This window comes from Delphinapterus leucas, chromosome X, assembly GCF_059928025.1.
Source record: "Delphinapterus leucas isolate spDelLeu-1000000601 "Yukka" chromosome X, BTC_Dleu_Yukka2, whole genome shotgun sequence".
Taxonomy (NCBI): domain Eukaryota; kingdom Metazoa; phylum Chordata; class Mammalia; order Artiodactyla; family Monodontidae; genus Delphinapterus; species Delphinapterus leucas.
Window position 1 is genome coordinate 127,341,400 of NC_143150.1, and position 16,509 is coordinate 127,357,908.

General features: G+C 46.5%; 1 protein-coding gene across 8 annotated transcripts in view; it reads right to left on the reverse strand.

The window, feature by feature from the left end:
* Positions 1-6,044: 6,044 nt before the first annotated feature.
* The window catches only part of SHROOM2 (shroom family member 2), a 146,375-nt gene continuing 135,910 nt past the window's right edge, over positions 6,045-16,509 (reverse strand). For 7 of the 8 annotated variants that reach the window (XM_089904818.1, XM_089904820.1, XM_089904819.1 and 4 more), the window contains one exon: positions 6,045-15,908. The gene's annotated coding sequence lies outside the window, so the exon portion shown is untranslated. The remainder of the gene's footprint in view (positions 15,909-16,509) is intronic. The other variant, XM_089904813.1, reaches the window with a different exon arrangement.

Sequence of the window (16,509 nt, forward strand, 5' to 3'; positions counted from 1 at the left end):
CTATTTCTCTGTTCAGTTCTGTCCATTTTTGCTTCATCTATTTTGATGCCTGTCATTAGGTGCATAAATGTTTATAATTGGTGTATCTTCTTGCTCTGTTGGAACTTCTATTAATATATAATGCCCTTCTTTATCTCTTGTAAACTTTTTTTGATTTAAAGTCTATTTGTCTGCTCTTAGTAGAACCACCCCTGGTCTCTTTTGTTTGTTATTTGCAGGGGCTGTCTTTTTACATCCTTTCACTTTCAATCTATTTGTGTCTTTGGACCTAAAGTGAGAGTCTTATAGACAGCATATAGTTGGATAAAGTGTTTTTATCCATTCTGCTCCCACAGGCTCTGTGCAAGCTGCTCCAGGAACACTGCTCAGCTGCCTGCCTTAGGGCTCCGGGTTGAGAACCCTTAGCTGCTACTGCACTAAGAGCGGAAGGTGACCGAAATTAACCACAATTTACCCTCCAAGCCTTCCACTGCAAGTTGCAAGCCTTCCATATACTAGAGTTCCAAATAGCTACATCAGGCAGATTCTGCCAAGGCAACTGTTGTTTAGGTAGGAAGACAGCTCCCTGGTGCTTCCTACTCTGCCACCGTCCCAGAAGCCCCCAATGGTTATATCTTATGTAATTGCAAAACCAGGAGATTAACATTGGTACAAAGTGTGTATAGTTCTGTGCCATCACGTGTACAGATTTGTGTGATCACAATGAAGATACAGAGCTATTCCGTTACTAGAGAGATCTCTCTACTGCTACCCCTTTATAATCCCAGTCCCCTCCCCCACACCATCCTTAACCCCTGGCAACCACTCATCTTTTCTCCATCGCAATAATTCTGTCATTTCAAGAATATTATATAAATGGGGTTACATTATATGGAACTGTTGGGATTTTGTTTTTCATGCAGCGTATAGGGCCCTTGGGATCCATCCAGGGCATTTCATGGATCGATAGTTCATTTTTGCCCTTGTTTTTACTTTTAAGTTATATTCCATGGTATAAATGTACGACACTTTAACTATTCACGTGTCATAGAACATTTTTGGCCGTTGCTAGTTTTTAGCTATCACACGTGAAGCTGCTTTGAATAATTGTGTACAGGTTTTCATTTCTCTGGGATTAGTGCCCACGAAACAGTGGGTAACCGTTAGTTCACTCCATTTCACCTGTAACCTGCCTTCAGTAACCAAGGTCGTTTTAATTGTTTAATTGAGGACTTGCCTGCCCTCCAAGCAGCAGGTAGCCTAAACAATAAGATGTTTGCCCGACTTGTTGTCCGGGAACTTGGAATCAGCTGTGTCTAGTTAGAGCGGAGCTGGTTAAGACTGGATAGGACCACCGACCCTCCAACTGGGCATGCGCGAGTGACCTTTTGACCCCGCAGAGCCCTGTAGCTTAGTTACGCCTGCCCCGGACAATTCCCGCACCTTTTTCTAATCACCTTCCCCCCGTGCTCCCTGCGCTCTCCACGCCTCACACCCCCCTGCTTTTTTGGTTTTTTTTTTTTTTTGCGGCACGCGGGCCTCTCACCGCTGTGGCCTCTCCCGTTGCGTAGCACAGGCTCCGGACGCGCAGGCGCAGCGGCCATCATGGCTCACGGGCCCAACCGCTCCGCGGCACGTGAGATCCTCCCGAAGAACCGGCGCAGGAACCCGCGTCCCCTGCATCGGCAGGCGGACCCCCAACCACTGCGCCACCAGGGAAGCCCCCCTCTGCTTTTTTTTTTTATTAGTTATGCCCTTGCCTTCAGGGAGGTGGATGTGACGCTAGTTTTCCCGTTTCCTCGCTTGGCTACCTTGCGAGTAAACCCTGTCTTTGCCGCAGACCTCGGCGGCTCAGCGTTTCGGCTTTCGCTGCGCTTCGGACAAACAAGCCTGGTTCGGGAACACCCTGGAGTGGGGCTGCTGGGGCGAATGGTAAGTGTATATTTAGATTTTTAAGAAACTGCCGCAACATGGTCTACAGCGGTTGTACCGTTCCGTGTCGCTACTACAGATGTCTAGGCGGGTTTCTCCGCATCCTCAGCAGCATTTGGTGGTGTCAGTATGCTTTTTTAAATGTTAGCCTTTCTGGTAGGTGTGTAATGACATCTCATTGTGCTTTCAGTTTGCAGTTCCCAAGTGGCTAATGATGTCGAAGATCTTTTCACGTGTTTGGCATCTGTATATCCTCTTCAGTGAAATGTCTCTTCACATCTTTTCCGATTTTCCAGTTGGATTGTTTGTTTTTTTCTGTTGAGGTGTGAGAGTTTGCTTTCGTTTGGCCCCGCCTGTAGTACTGAAGGCTTTGGGTTGCCTCCCCAGCTTCCCCTCACTCTCCAGTCTACCTAAGGGAATCCAAATGTTGGTCAGGTATCCACCCCTGCACTGCGCGGCGTGTTTCTTGAAGGGAAAGCCAACTCCTTCTCTTGCCCTAAGAATCAACTCAGTATGATTGACGTTCTTAACCTCTGCCTCGTTGGTGACGTCTTCAGGAAAACCAGTGTGACCCAATGCCAGCTGCTGCTAGGTGACGGGGGTGTGTGGTGGGGAGTCTGATGGGAAGACTTCTGGGAGAAGTTTCCCCTCTTTTTAACCCAGAGTCATAGGACAATATTATTTATCTCTTCCTCTTGACATTGACAAGTTTGGATGAGGTACTGCTGCAGATGTCTTGCTTCAAACGTGTTGATGAAACTAGTACAAAGGATGGTAGAAAAGAGAAATGTGGAAGTCCAGGCATAGTGACATCATGAAGATGGTGATTCAGCCAGCCTTGAGGACAGCTACATCTGGACTTTCTATTAAAAGAGATGGAAGTGTCCACTTTCCTTATTGTTTGATCCACATGAGTCACGGTTTCTGACACTTGCAGCCCCAAATATTCTCATGGAAACGCCCGCCCTCTGGCCTGTTGTTACTGTCGAGGACTGTGGTTGCGTTTCTGTTTTCTTTTTAAACCAGCCCCACCCCCGACATTGCTCCAGTGACTCACTATTATTGTCACTGTTTCTCTTGAGCTAATGGGCGTTCGTCGAAGCCGGCACACAACAGCCAGTCAGTACACACGTGGAGCACTTACTAATACAAATACGGCCCTGGTAAAAGGACCCAAAGCAAGTCTGAACACATAGCAAAAAATCAATATCAGACAGACCATGCTTATGGAGGGAAAGGCAAACCCCATTCCAAGAGAAGTTTGCGGAGCGCAAAACCGTCCACAATGCCGGACGCCTAACATCCCCGCTGCTTTCCCGGTGGGGGCTTCAGGGGGAGGGGAGAAGGCAGGCGGTGTGGACTGACCCCCTGGCTCCCGCCCTGCGGAGGGAGCTGGCCCCGTCCCTCCACCAGGGCTCAGCTCCTAGGCTTACAGCTCAGTTCCTGGGCTCTGCTCGTCCCCGACAAGTCAGAAAGTGCGAAGGCGCTGTGATGTTACCCTCCTGCAAGCTCACGAGTCAGCCTGCCTGGCCTTCAGCCCTGGTCAGAGACACGGACTTCATTACAGCAAAAGGCGGCAGCCCCAGCAGTGTCTTGACGTGACACCCAGCTCCCCGGTTCCCACGGGGCGACGGAACAAGAGCGCCATCACCTGCCCGTGGTGGGGACGCGGCAGAGCACAGGAGCCCTGAGTTAGGAGCCGAGCTGTCAGCAGGGCTGCTGCTGGCCCGCCCTCCTCTCCCGCGGAGAGGTGACTCTCCCTGGGATGCAAGCCAAACTCCCAGGGCCTGAGCCGGAGGCTCTGCAGCTTTGTTGCCCTGGAAGGCGAGCAGAGTTCTCCCGGTTGAGAAGGAGAAGGCGGAGGGACCCGGATGGCTCCGGGAGTGCCACGTGCTTCGTCTGTCCTAGCTGCTCTCTCTCTCCAGCTCTCTGGGCTGGCTGCTGTCCTCCCATCCACACGGAAACGCCCGGGAAGCTAGGGAGAGTGGTCGCCCACACTGGCCCTGGCACTTGAGGTGGGAAGTGGTGAGCACCACCCACTGTTGCCCGGCTCGGGTGCTGCACTGTCCCTCGGTGCTTGTCCCCAGCCCGTCCGTGCGTTTGTCAACAGTCCCTGTATTAAGCCCTCCTTATTTAATGTTATTTATTTTTGGCTGCGTTGGGTCTTCGTTGCGGCGAGCGGGGGCTACTCTCCGTTGCGGTGCGCGGGCTTCTCATTGCGGTGGCTTCTCTTGTTGCGGAGCACGGGCTCTAGGCGCGTGGGCTTCAGTAGTTGTGGCACGTGGGCTCAGTAGTTGTGGCTCGCGGGCTCTAGAGCGCAGCCTCAGTAGTTGTGGCGCACGGGCTTAGTTGCTCCGTGGCATGTGGGATCTTCCGGGACCAGGGCTCGAACCCGTGTCCCCTGCATTGGCAGGCGGATTCTTAACCACTGCACCACCAGGGAAGCCCAAGCTCTCCTTAAATTACCCGGTTTGTGCATGCCACGTGCTTCCTCTAGACACCCGGTCTCAATCAGACATAGATACACAATTTGGACAAATCGGTAAGAAAAAGGTAAAGAACCCAAGCAGGTAGTAAGCAAAGGCAATGGATTCACAAAAGACAAAACCTTGTTGCCAGTGGCCATGAAGAGATGCTTAACGTCCGAGATGCTTAAAGCCATGCCTCCTACCACAAAGAGGAAGTGAGGAAACGGGACTAATTCACGACCCGCTGCATTGAAAATTGGTAGTTCAGGAGTGTGATTCAGCAGTAGCCAGTAGAGCTGAAGGGGATGACCCTTTCGAACCCGCCATTCCTCTGCTGGAGTCCCAAACTTAATTCTTCTCTAGGTATAAAACAGCTAGAGAAGCTGTGCGCACCTGCCCCATCAAAGGAGCAGTGAGACTCAATGATTAGAAACCACCTAAAGGCTTATCGATAGGGAATGTGTTAATAAGTCCTATTTATAACTTATAATACCTTAAAGCAGTTAAAATCAACTAGGTCTAAATCAACAGGGGGTAAATCGTAATGTTAAGCAAATGTAGGACATGCCGTGGTGATTGCGTTTACGTGTAGAATTTAAAAGCTCAGGACAGTACTATATTGTTTACAGAACATAGTTCTGTAATGAAAGCCTGAGATGAAGGATAGGAAAAATAAGCAGCAGCTTCAGATCAGAGGTGACTCTGGGGATGGAAGGAGAGAAGTTAGTTGGACATGGGGACCTCCAGCCCTACCTGTAAACTTTTCTTTCTTCAAAATATCTGAAGTAAAAATGGCAACAATTAACATCGATCGAATTCGAGTAGTGATTAATTGGGTGGTATAGTTTTCTATGTATATTTTACACATGGGAAATCTTTAATACTTTAAAGACAGTTAAAACACCTAAATGACCGATTTAAATCAGGGAAGCAAGGTCCAACGAGTCCACAGACTGGAACACCAGGCGGCCTTTAGAAACCACCATGGCAGAGAACTTAGGGAAGCAGGGAAGTGCTCAAGGGACATTTGATGTGAAGCGTAGATTAGAAAATTGTTGTATGGGGGACTTTTTGTCAGCAGACTTTAAAAAAGAAAAGATGTACCTTCCTCTTTTCGTCACACATAGACATGTGGAGATGAATGCCACATGGTCCCTGATTAGAGGTGAATTGTCTTTTCTCCAGTATATCAGTTTTTACAATGAATGTATAGTCACTTATCAGAAAAATAAACAACCTAATGATTAATTTGTACCAGGAGCCTGTCAAAATGAACAGCTGAAGAGCAGCGTTCAATTTCAGACCGAACGCCTTGAAATTATTTTTGCTATTTCCTGTGCTTATGCTGCCCTCCGATGGAGAAATAGAAGAATGCTTCTGAACGTAGAGCAATTTATAAAATGCAGATGTGTTCTTCACATGTTGATAAAGATAACTATATAGCTTTATTAAAAATAAATACATGTGCAATGTAAAAAACTTAAAGTACCCGGAAACATACAAAGAAAGGAAAAACTCACCCATAATCTCACTTTATTATTAGCTCAGGATTCTGAGTTCCTGGGCAGGGGAGAGAAACAAGATGAGGGTGTAGTAGTTCGTTCAGTATAAAGTCAGCTTTTCTGCTATTGGAGTGCTAACCTAGACATTTTTTAAAAAAATAAATTTGTTTATGTGGCTGTGTTGGGTCTTCGTTGCTGCGCGCGGGCTTTCTCTAGTTGCGGCGAGCGGGGGTGGGGGGCTGCTCTTCGTTGAGGTGTGCAGGCTTCTCATTGCAGTGGCTTCTCTTGTTGCGGAGCACGGGCTATAGGCGCGCGGGCTTCAGTAGTTTTGCCTCTCGGGCTCAGTAGTTGTGGCTCGTGGGCTCTAGAGCACAGGCTCAGTAGGTGTGGCGCACGGGCTTAGTTGCTCCGTGGCATGTGGGGTCTTCCTGGACCAGGGCTCGAACCCGTGTGCCCTGCATTGGCAGGCGGATTCTTAACCACTGCACCACCAGGGAAGCCCAAGCTCTCCTTAAATTACCCGGTTTGTGCATGCCACGTGCTTCCTCTAGACACCCGGTCTCAATCAGACATAGATACACAATTTGGACAAATCGGTAAGAAAAAGGTAAAGAACCCAAGCAGGTAGTAAGCAAAGGCAATGGATTCACAAAAGACAAAACCTTGTTGCCAGTGGCCATGAAGAGATGCTTAACGTCCGAGATGCTTAAAGCCATGCCTCCTACCACAAAGAGGAAGTGAGGAAACGGGACTAATTCACGACCCGCTGCATTGAAAATTGGTAGTTCAGGAGTGTGATTCAGCAGTAGCCAGTAGAGCTGAAGGGGATGACCCTTTCGAACCCGCCATTCCTCTGCTGGAGTCCCAAACTTAATTCTTCTCTAGGTATATAACAGCTAGAGAAGCTGTGCGCACCTGCCCCATCAAAGGAGCAGTGAGACTCAATGATTAGAAACCACCTAAAGGCTTATCGATAGGGAATGTGTTAATAAGTCCTATTTATAACTTATAATACCTTAAAGCAGTTAAAATCAACTAGGTCTAAATCAACAGGGGGTAAATCGTAATGTTAAGCAAATGTAGGACATGCCGTGGTGATTGCGTTTACGTGTAGAATTTAAAAGCTCAGGACAGTACTATATTGTTTACAGAACATAGTTCTGTAATGAAAGCCTGAGATGAAGGATAGGAAAAATAAGCAGCAGCTTCAGATCAGAGGTGACTCTGGGGATGGAAGGAGAGAAGTTAGTTGGACATGGGGACCTCCAGCCCTACCTGTAAACTTTTCTTTCTTCAAAATATCTGAAGTAAAAATGGCAACAATTAACATCGATCGAATTCGAGTAGTGATTAATTGGGTGGTATAGTTTTCTATGTATATTTTACACATGGGAAATCTTTAATACTTTAAAGACAGTTAAAACACCTAAATGACCGATTTAAATCAGGGAAGCAAGGTCCAACGAGTCCACAGACTGGAACACCAGGCGGCCTTTAGAAACCACCATGGCAGAGAACTTAGGGAAGCAGGGAAGTGCTCAAGGGACATTTGATGTGAAGCGTAGATTAGAAAATTGTTGTATGGGGGACTTTTTGTCAGCAGACTTTAAAAAAAAAAAAGATGTACCTTCCTCTTTTCGTCACACATAGACATGTGGAGATGAATGCCACATGGTCCCTGATTAGAGGTGAATTGTCTTTTCTCCAGTATATCAGTTTTTACAATGAATGTATAGTCACTTATCAGAAAAATAAACAACCTAATGATTAATTTGTACCAGGAGCCTGTCAAAATGAACAGCTGAAGAGCAGCGTTCAATTTCAGACCGAACGCCTTGAAATTATTTTTGCTATTTCCTGTGCTTATGCTGCCCTCCGATGGAGAAATAGAAGAATGCTTCTGAACGTAGAGCAATTTATAAAATGCAGATGTGTTCTTCACATGTTGATAAAGATAACTATATAGCTTTATTAAAAATAAATACATGTGCAATGTAAAAAACTTAAAGTACCCGGAAACATACAAAGAAAGGAAAAACTCACCCATAATCTCACTTTATTATTAGCTCAGGATTCTGAGTTCCTGGGCAGGGGAGAGAAACAAGATGAGGGTGTAGTAGTTCGTTCAGTATAAAGTCAGCTTTTCTGCTATTGGAGTGCTAACCTAGACATTTTTTAAAAAAATAAATTTGTTTATGTGGCTGTGTTGGGTCTTCGTTGCTGCGCGCGGGCTTTCTCTAGTTGCGGCGAGCGGGGGTGGGGGGCTGCTCTTCGTTGAGGTGTGCAGGCTTCTCATTGCAGTGGCTTCTCTTGTTGCGGAGCACGGGCTATAGGCGCGCGGGCTTCAGTAGTTTTGCCTCTCGGGCTCAGTAGTTGTGGCTCGTGGGCTCTAGAGCACAGGCTCAGTAGGTGTGGCGCACGGGCTTAGTTGCTCCGTGGCATGTGGGGTCTTCCTGGACCAGGGCTCGAACCCGTGTGCCCTGCATTGGCAGGCGGATTCTTAACCACTGTGCCACCAGGGAAGTCCCTAGAATTTGGTTTTGATACTCGATTTTTGCTTTGTTTACCTATCTTCAAGCCTCTACTTTTACAAATGCCTGGTAATTTGACCCTTGTTCGGAGACTGCTTCAAGTTCATTCTTTCTTTTTCTGTCCTTTCTTTCTTTCATACTTTTATTGAAAAAAGGTTGCAATGAACATCCTATATATAATCTTGGTGAAATTATAAATATTTCTACAATAGAAATTCCAAACAGGCTCTTGCTCAGTGGCTCCATGCATTTATAAATTTACTAGAGATGGTCAAGTTGCCCTTCAGAAAGTTGCATCACTTTATGCTTTCACAGCAGCGCATGAGCACTCGTTTTCCGATCGCCCATCCTCAAACTGGAGGCTATCCAACTTTTTCATTGACCTTTCGGCAGTTTGCAAGGTTAAGAAATTACATTCCATTCTTGTTTGGGCTTTCATTTCTTTTGTTACCAGTGAGGTTCAACACTTCCCCCTGCTTTTTGGTGATTGGTGTTTCTTTGTACCCTTTGCTTACTTCATCTTTGTCTTCTATTGGGTTTTTTCATCTTCTTTTTTTAACTTTTGATTTTGAGCTCTGCATAAAGTAGGTGAATCGGCCCTTTGTCCTGTATCTTCCAAGTATTTCTCAATCGTCTTTTCATAATTCCTTGTTAGTTTCTTATTTATTTTTGCCATGCAGGGATTTTACATCATTACATAGGAAATTGTATAAAGTTTCCCTTTTTAGCTTCTGCACAAAGATGACTTAAAATAAGAAATTCAGATAACCGACAAGACGCTAGGAAGCTAGAGGGTGTGGTTGGAAGAAGTTGGGAGGGGGTTAGCGCCCGTGATGGGCAAAGATGAAGACAGGGTGGGTGGGGCTGGGAACCTGGGAACCAAATCAGATAAGTCAGCCGTAGGCTTGGTCATCCGTGTGAAGCCAACGAGGACACATCTCTACAGCTGTGATTAGAGCGCTCTGGGGGCCGCATCAGGTGCTCAAAGCCGCGGTCACAGGAGGGGAGCACAAGTGGGGAGCCGTTGCTGCCCAGCGGGCCTTTCTCCCTTGGGCAAGAGGGCAGGTGATACTGCTTTTATTATGGAGAACCTAGCATGTGGATATCGGAAAAAGAGAACTTGGTTAGTTAGTGCATGGAAGATGAAAAAGTGAATCAAAACCATGTTTAATTCCACCACAGTTAATATTTTAGCCCACTTGCTCCCCATCTTTTTTCAGCTCACTTTTTTTTTTAACATCTTCATTGGAGTATAATTGCTTTACAATGGTGTGTTAGTTTCTGCTTTATAACAAAGTGAATCCGGTATACATATACATATGTCCCCATATCCCCTCCCTCTTGGGTCTCCTTCCCACCCTCCCTATCCCACGCCTCTAGGTGGTCACAAAGCACCGAGCTGATCTCCCTGTGCCATGCGGCTGCTTCCCACTAGCTGTCCATATTATATTTGGTGGTGTACATATGTCCATGCCACTCTCTCACTTCGTCCCACCTTACCCTTCCCCCTCCCCGTGTCCTCAAGTCCATCCTCTACCTCTGTGTCTTTATTCCTGTCCTGCCCCTAGGTTCATCAGAACCTTTTTTTAAATTAGATTCCATATATATGTGTTAGCCTACGGTATTTGTTTTTCTCTTTCTGACTGACTTCACTCTGTATGACAGTCTGTAGGTCCATCCACCTCACTACAAATGACTCAATTTCGTTTCTTTTTATGGCTGAGTAATATTCCGTTGCATATACGTGCCACATCTTCTTTATCCATTCATCTGTCGATGGGCACTTAGGTTGCTTCAGTGTCCTGCCTACTGTAAATACTTCAGCTCATATTTTTAAAGTTGGAATTATGCTTCATATGCATCTTGGTTTTCATTATTTTTCTAAAAATTTATTTTATTTGTTTTAATTTTGGCTGTGTTGGGCCTTTGTTGCTGAGCGCGGGCTTTCGCTAGTTGCGGTGAGCGGGGGCTACTCTTCGCTGTGGTGTGTGGGCTTCTTACTGCAGTGGCTTCTCTTGTTGCGGAGCACGGGCTCTAGGCACGCGGGCTTCAGTAGTTGTGGTGCGCTGGCTCAGTAGTTGTGCTGCACGGCCTTAGCTGCTCCGCGGCATGTGGGATCTTCCCAGACCAGGGCTCGAACCCGTGTCCTCTGCATTGGCAGGTGGATTCTTAACGACTGTGCCACCAGGAAAGCCCCCATCCACCTTATCCCTTGATGCATTTTGTGGTAAATTGCAGACATCAGTACATGTCTCCTTAAGTATTTCAGCAAGCATGGCATTAACTAGTGAGCCATATTTGTTTACAGTGCTTTTCTTTGAATGTAAACTTTACACAGAGTAAAATACACCAATCCTTTTTTTTTTTTCTCTCGGTCATTTTATTTTATTTTTTATTGAAGTGTAGTTGATTTACAACGTTGTGTTAATTTCTGCTGTACAGCAAAGTGATTCAGTTATACATATACATACATTCATTTTGAATATTCTTTTCCCTTATGGTTTACCATAGGATACTGAATATAGTTCCCTGTGCTCTACAGTAGGGCCTTGTTTATTCCATGTATAACAGTTTACATCTGTTAACCCCAACCTCCCATGCCATCCCTCCCCCAGCCTCCTCCCCCTTGGCAACCACAAGTCTGTTCTTTATGGCCATGAGTCTGTTGCTGTTCCGTAGATATGTTCATTTGTGTCATATTTTAGATTCCACATGTAAGTGATATCATCATGGTATTTGTCTTTCTCTTTCTGACTTACTTCACTCAGTATGATAATCTCTAGTTGCATCCATGTTGCTGCAAATGGCATTATTTTGTTCTTTTTTTATGGCTGAGTACTAGTCCGTTGTATACATGTACCACCTCTTCTTTATCCATTCATCTGTCAGTGGACACTTAGGTTGTTTCCATGTCTTGGCTATTGTGAATAGTCCTGCTGTGAACATAGGGGTGCATGTATATCTCTTTGGATTAGAGTTTTGTCTGGGTGTGTGCCCAGGAGTGGGATTGCTGGATCATATGGTAATTCAATTTTTAGTTTTTTAAGGAACCTCCACATCTGTTCTCCAAATTGGCTGTACCAATTTATATCCCCACCCACAGTGTAAGAGGGTTCCCTTTTCTCCACACCCTCTCCGGCATTTGTTATTTGTAGAGTTTTTCATGATGGCCATTCTGACCAGTGTGAGATGGTACCTTATTGTAGTTTTGATTTTCGTTTCTCTGATAATTAGTGATTTTGAGCATCTTTTCATGTGCCTATTAGCTATTTGTGTTTCTTCTTTGAAGAAATGTCTTTTTAGATCTTCTGCCCCTGTTTTGATTGGTTCATTTACTTTTTTGTTGTTGAGGTGTATGAGCTGTTTATATATTTTGGAAATTAAGCCCTTCTCAGTTGCATTGTTTGCAAATATCTTCTCCCATTTTGTAGGTCATCTTTTCGTTTTGTTAATGGTTTCCTTTGCTGCGCAAAAGCTTGAATGTTTGATTAGGTCCCATTTGTTTATTTTTGCTTTTATTCCTATTGCCTTGGGAGACTGGCCTAAGAAAACATCGGTGCAACTTATGTCAGAGAACGTTTTGCCTGTGCTCCTTTCTAGGAGTTTTATGGTGTCATGTCTTACGTTTAAGTCTTTAAGCCATTTTGAGTTTATTTTTGTGTACGGTGAGAGGGTGTGTTTTAAATTTATTGATTTACATGCAGCTGTCCAACTTTCCCAGCACCACTTGCTGAAGAGACTTTTTCCCGTTGTATATTCTGGCCTTTTTCGTCAAAAATTAATTGACTATCGGTGTGTACCGTCCATACCAACACATACACTCACACACAGGCACCTCAGTGTAACTAAATTCACCGTGTGTACCAGCACAGACCACACAAACACGCACACACACAAGGCTCACTGTGTCTAAATGCACAGCGTATACCAGCACACACACACACGGCTCACTGCGACCCAGTGAACAGTCTGTAGCACCACACACACACACACACACGCACCTCAGTGACTCCATGTAAAGCCCATACCAGCACACACATACACATACCTAAGTGTGATTCAGTGCACACTCTACACCACCACATACACACACACACACACAGACACACGGCTCATTGTGACTCAGTGCACAGTCCATACCAGCACACACACACACACACACACACACACACACACACACACACCACACACCTCACTGTGACTCAATGCTCAGACTCTACTACTCCCCCCCTCCACGGCTCACTGTGCCTCAATGCTTAGCCTATACCAGCACACACACACACGCACATAGGCACGGCTCAGTGTAGACTGAATGCACAGCTTATACCAGCACACACACACACACACACAAACACACCCCAGTGACTCAATGTAAAACCTATACCAACACACAGAAACACATCCATGTAGCTGTGAGTAAATGCTCAGCCTATACCCACACACTAACACCCACACACACACACACGCACATGGCTGTGACTCATTGTACAGCCTGCACCAGGACAAAAACACGGCTCACTATGACTCAATGCCTAGTCTGTAGCAACACACACACACACACACACAAACACCTCACTGTGAATGAATGTATAGTTTTTACCAGCACACACACACACAGGTTTGGCTCAATGTGAGTAAATGCACAGACTATAGCAGCACACACACACACACAAACACACCTTGCTGTAACTCTCAGTGCACCGTCTATACCAGCACATACATAACAAAGACACACGCACGGCTGTTACTCAGTGCACCGTCTATACCAGCACATACATAACAAAGACACACGCACGGCTGTTACTCAGTGCACCGTCCATACCAACACATACAGATACACACACACAGGCACCTCACTGAAACTAAATTCACAGTTTATACAAGCACACACACAGAAAAACACGCACTCACACATGGCTCACTGTCAGTGAACTGCCTATACCGTCACACACACACATACACACACCTACGTGACTCAATGCTCAGCGTATACCTGCACACACAAACACACACAACTTAGTGTGACTCACGTAGACAGTAAGACAAATACACAAACACACACTCACAGCTCATTGTGACTCATTGTAGAGTCCATACCAGCACACACACACACACAACATACCTCTGTAACTCAATGCTCAGACTCTATCAGCCCCCTCCACATACACGTGGCACAGTCTGACTCGATGCTCAGCCTGTACCAGCACACACACACACACACACCTCACTGTGACTCAGTGCACAGTCCATACCTGCACACACAGACACACACTTCACTGTGACTCAATTCTCAGTCTATACCAGCACAGACACACACATATGCACGGCTAAATGTGACTTAATACACAGACCATACCAGCACCCAGACACACAAACACACACGGCTCAGTGTGACTCAATGCACAGTCTATACCCCCCCCACATACGTGTCAGTCTGACACAATGCACAGCCCATACCAGCAAACAGAAATACACCTTACTGTGACTCAATGCACACTGTATACCAGCCACATGCATACACACACGCAAGGTTCTCTGTGTCTCAGTGCACTCTGTAGCACCACACACACAGACACGGTGTACTGTGACTTAATGCTCAGCCTATACCAGCACACACACACACACACACACACACACACACCCCAGTGACTCAATGCAAAGCCCATACCAGCGCACACACACACACGGCTGTGACTCATTGCACAGTCTGCACCACGACATAAACACGGCTCACTATGACTCAGTGCCTAGTCTGTAGCAACACACACACAAACACACACACAGAAACATGTCACTGTGACTCAATGTACAGTTTTTACCAGCACACACAGGCCCGGCTTAATGTGACATGCTCACACTATACCAGCACACACACACACACACACAAACACACCTTGCTGTAACTCAGTGCACCGTCTATACAAGCACATAGATACACAAAGACACACACGCACGGCTCACCTTTACGCAATGCATCGCCCATACCAACACATACAGACACCCCACTGTAACTAAATTCACAGTGTATACCAGCACACACACACAACTACACGCACTCACACATGGCTCACTGTGAATCAATGAACCGCCTATACCATCACACACACACACTCACCTAAGTGTGACTCAATGCTCAGCATATACCAGCACACACAATCACACACACCTTAATGTGACTAATGCAGGCACTAAACCAAATACACACACACACACGCACACAACATACCTCACTGTAACTCAGTGGTCAGACTGTATCAGCCCCCCCCCCACACATACACACCGCGCAGTCTGACTCAGTGCTCAGCCAATAGCACACACACACAAGCACACACACACACCATTGACTCAATGCAAAGCCCATACCAGCACACACATATACACATCTAAATGTTACTCAATGCTCAGCCTATACGAGCACACACAAACACACACACATTGTGACTCATGCAGACCCTACACCACCAAATACACACACAGAAATGCACACATGCACAGCTGCCTGTGACTCAATGTACAGCATATAGCAGCACACACACACACAAAGACTCACGTGCACGGCTCAGTGTGACTCAATGCACAGTCCATACCAGCACATACGTACACACAGCTCACTGTGGGTCAGTGCTGAGATTATACCAGCACACTCACACATACACACACATAGGGCTCACTGGGCGTCAATGCACAGTCTGTAGCACCACACACACACACCTCAGTTACTCAATGCAAAGCCCGTACCAGCGCGCACACACACACACACACACACAAAAACAGACACGGCTGACTGTGACTCAGTGCACAGCCTATGCCAGCAGACACACACATACACACGCAAGGCTCACTCTGACACAATGCATAGGCTATACCAGCAGACATAAGCATACACATGCGCGGCTCACTCTGACACAATGCACAGCCTATAGCAGCACACACACACACCACACAGCTCACTGTGACTCAATGCTCAGATTATACCAGCACACACATACACACGCACTGCTCACTGTGAAAATGCACAGTGTATACCAGCGCACACACACACACGCACGGCTCACTGTGACTCAATGCCCCGTCCATACCAACACATACAGACACGCACACAGGCACCACACTGTAACTAAATTCACAGCCTATACCAGCACACACACACACCCCCCCTCCGGGGTTCTATTGTTTTAATGGGAAATGCAGAAAACACACACTCAGGATGCCTGGGCTCTTAGGGTACAGCCGCAGGGCAGTACAGCTGACAGGTTAACGATGGAGTCAGTGTCTCCTGCGTCCCTGTGCCTGAGACTGGCTCAGCGTGTGCAGTGCAGCTGGCCCTGAAGAAGCAAAACGTTGAGCATCTCCTTCCGTGGGTCGTGGAGTGCAGCACAAGGGTCACTGGCTCCCAGAAGCACCATCCCAGCCGCAGCCTAAGGTGCGTTTCCATTGCCCCCTGTGTGATGAATTCCTCGACCATTTCAGAACTTACATAAGACAAGCAGAGTATCCTGATAGAAGGCAAACATAAAATGTATGAGGCATTTGTGCACTTTTTAAAAATCTGTGATTTGGGTCAATTTTTTTCTTCTAAATACAAATTCACTCTCCAAATTTTGAGTAATGCTTGTTAAGAAAAATTTCTCCCTCTTGGGGCTTCCCTGGTGGTGCAGTGGTTAAGGATCCGCCTGCCGATGCAGGGCTCACGGGTTGATCCCTGGTCCGGGAAGATCGCACATGCCGCGGAGCAACTAAGCCCGTGAGCCACAATACTGAGCCTGCGCTCTAGAGTCTGCGAGCCACGACTACTGAAGCCCGTGCACCTAGAGCCTGTGCTCCACAATAAGAGAAGCCACTGCAATGAGAAACCTGCGCACCGCAACGAAGAGTAGCCCCCCCTCGCCAGAAGTAGAGAAAGCCCGTGCACAGCAACGAAGATCCAACACAGCCAAAAATAAATGAATGAATTAATTAAAAAAAAAAAATCCACCTACCAAAGCAGGGGACACGGGTTCAAGCCCTGGTCTGGGAAGATCCCACATGCCACGGTGCAACTAAGCCCGTGTGCCACAACTACTGAGCCTGCACTCTAGAGCCCGTGAGCCACACCTA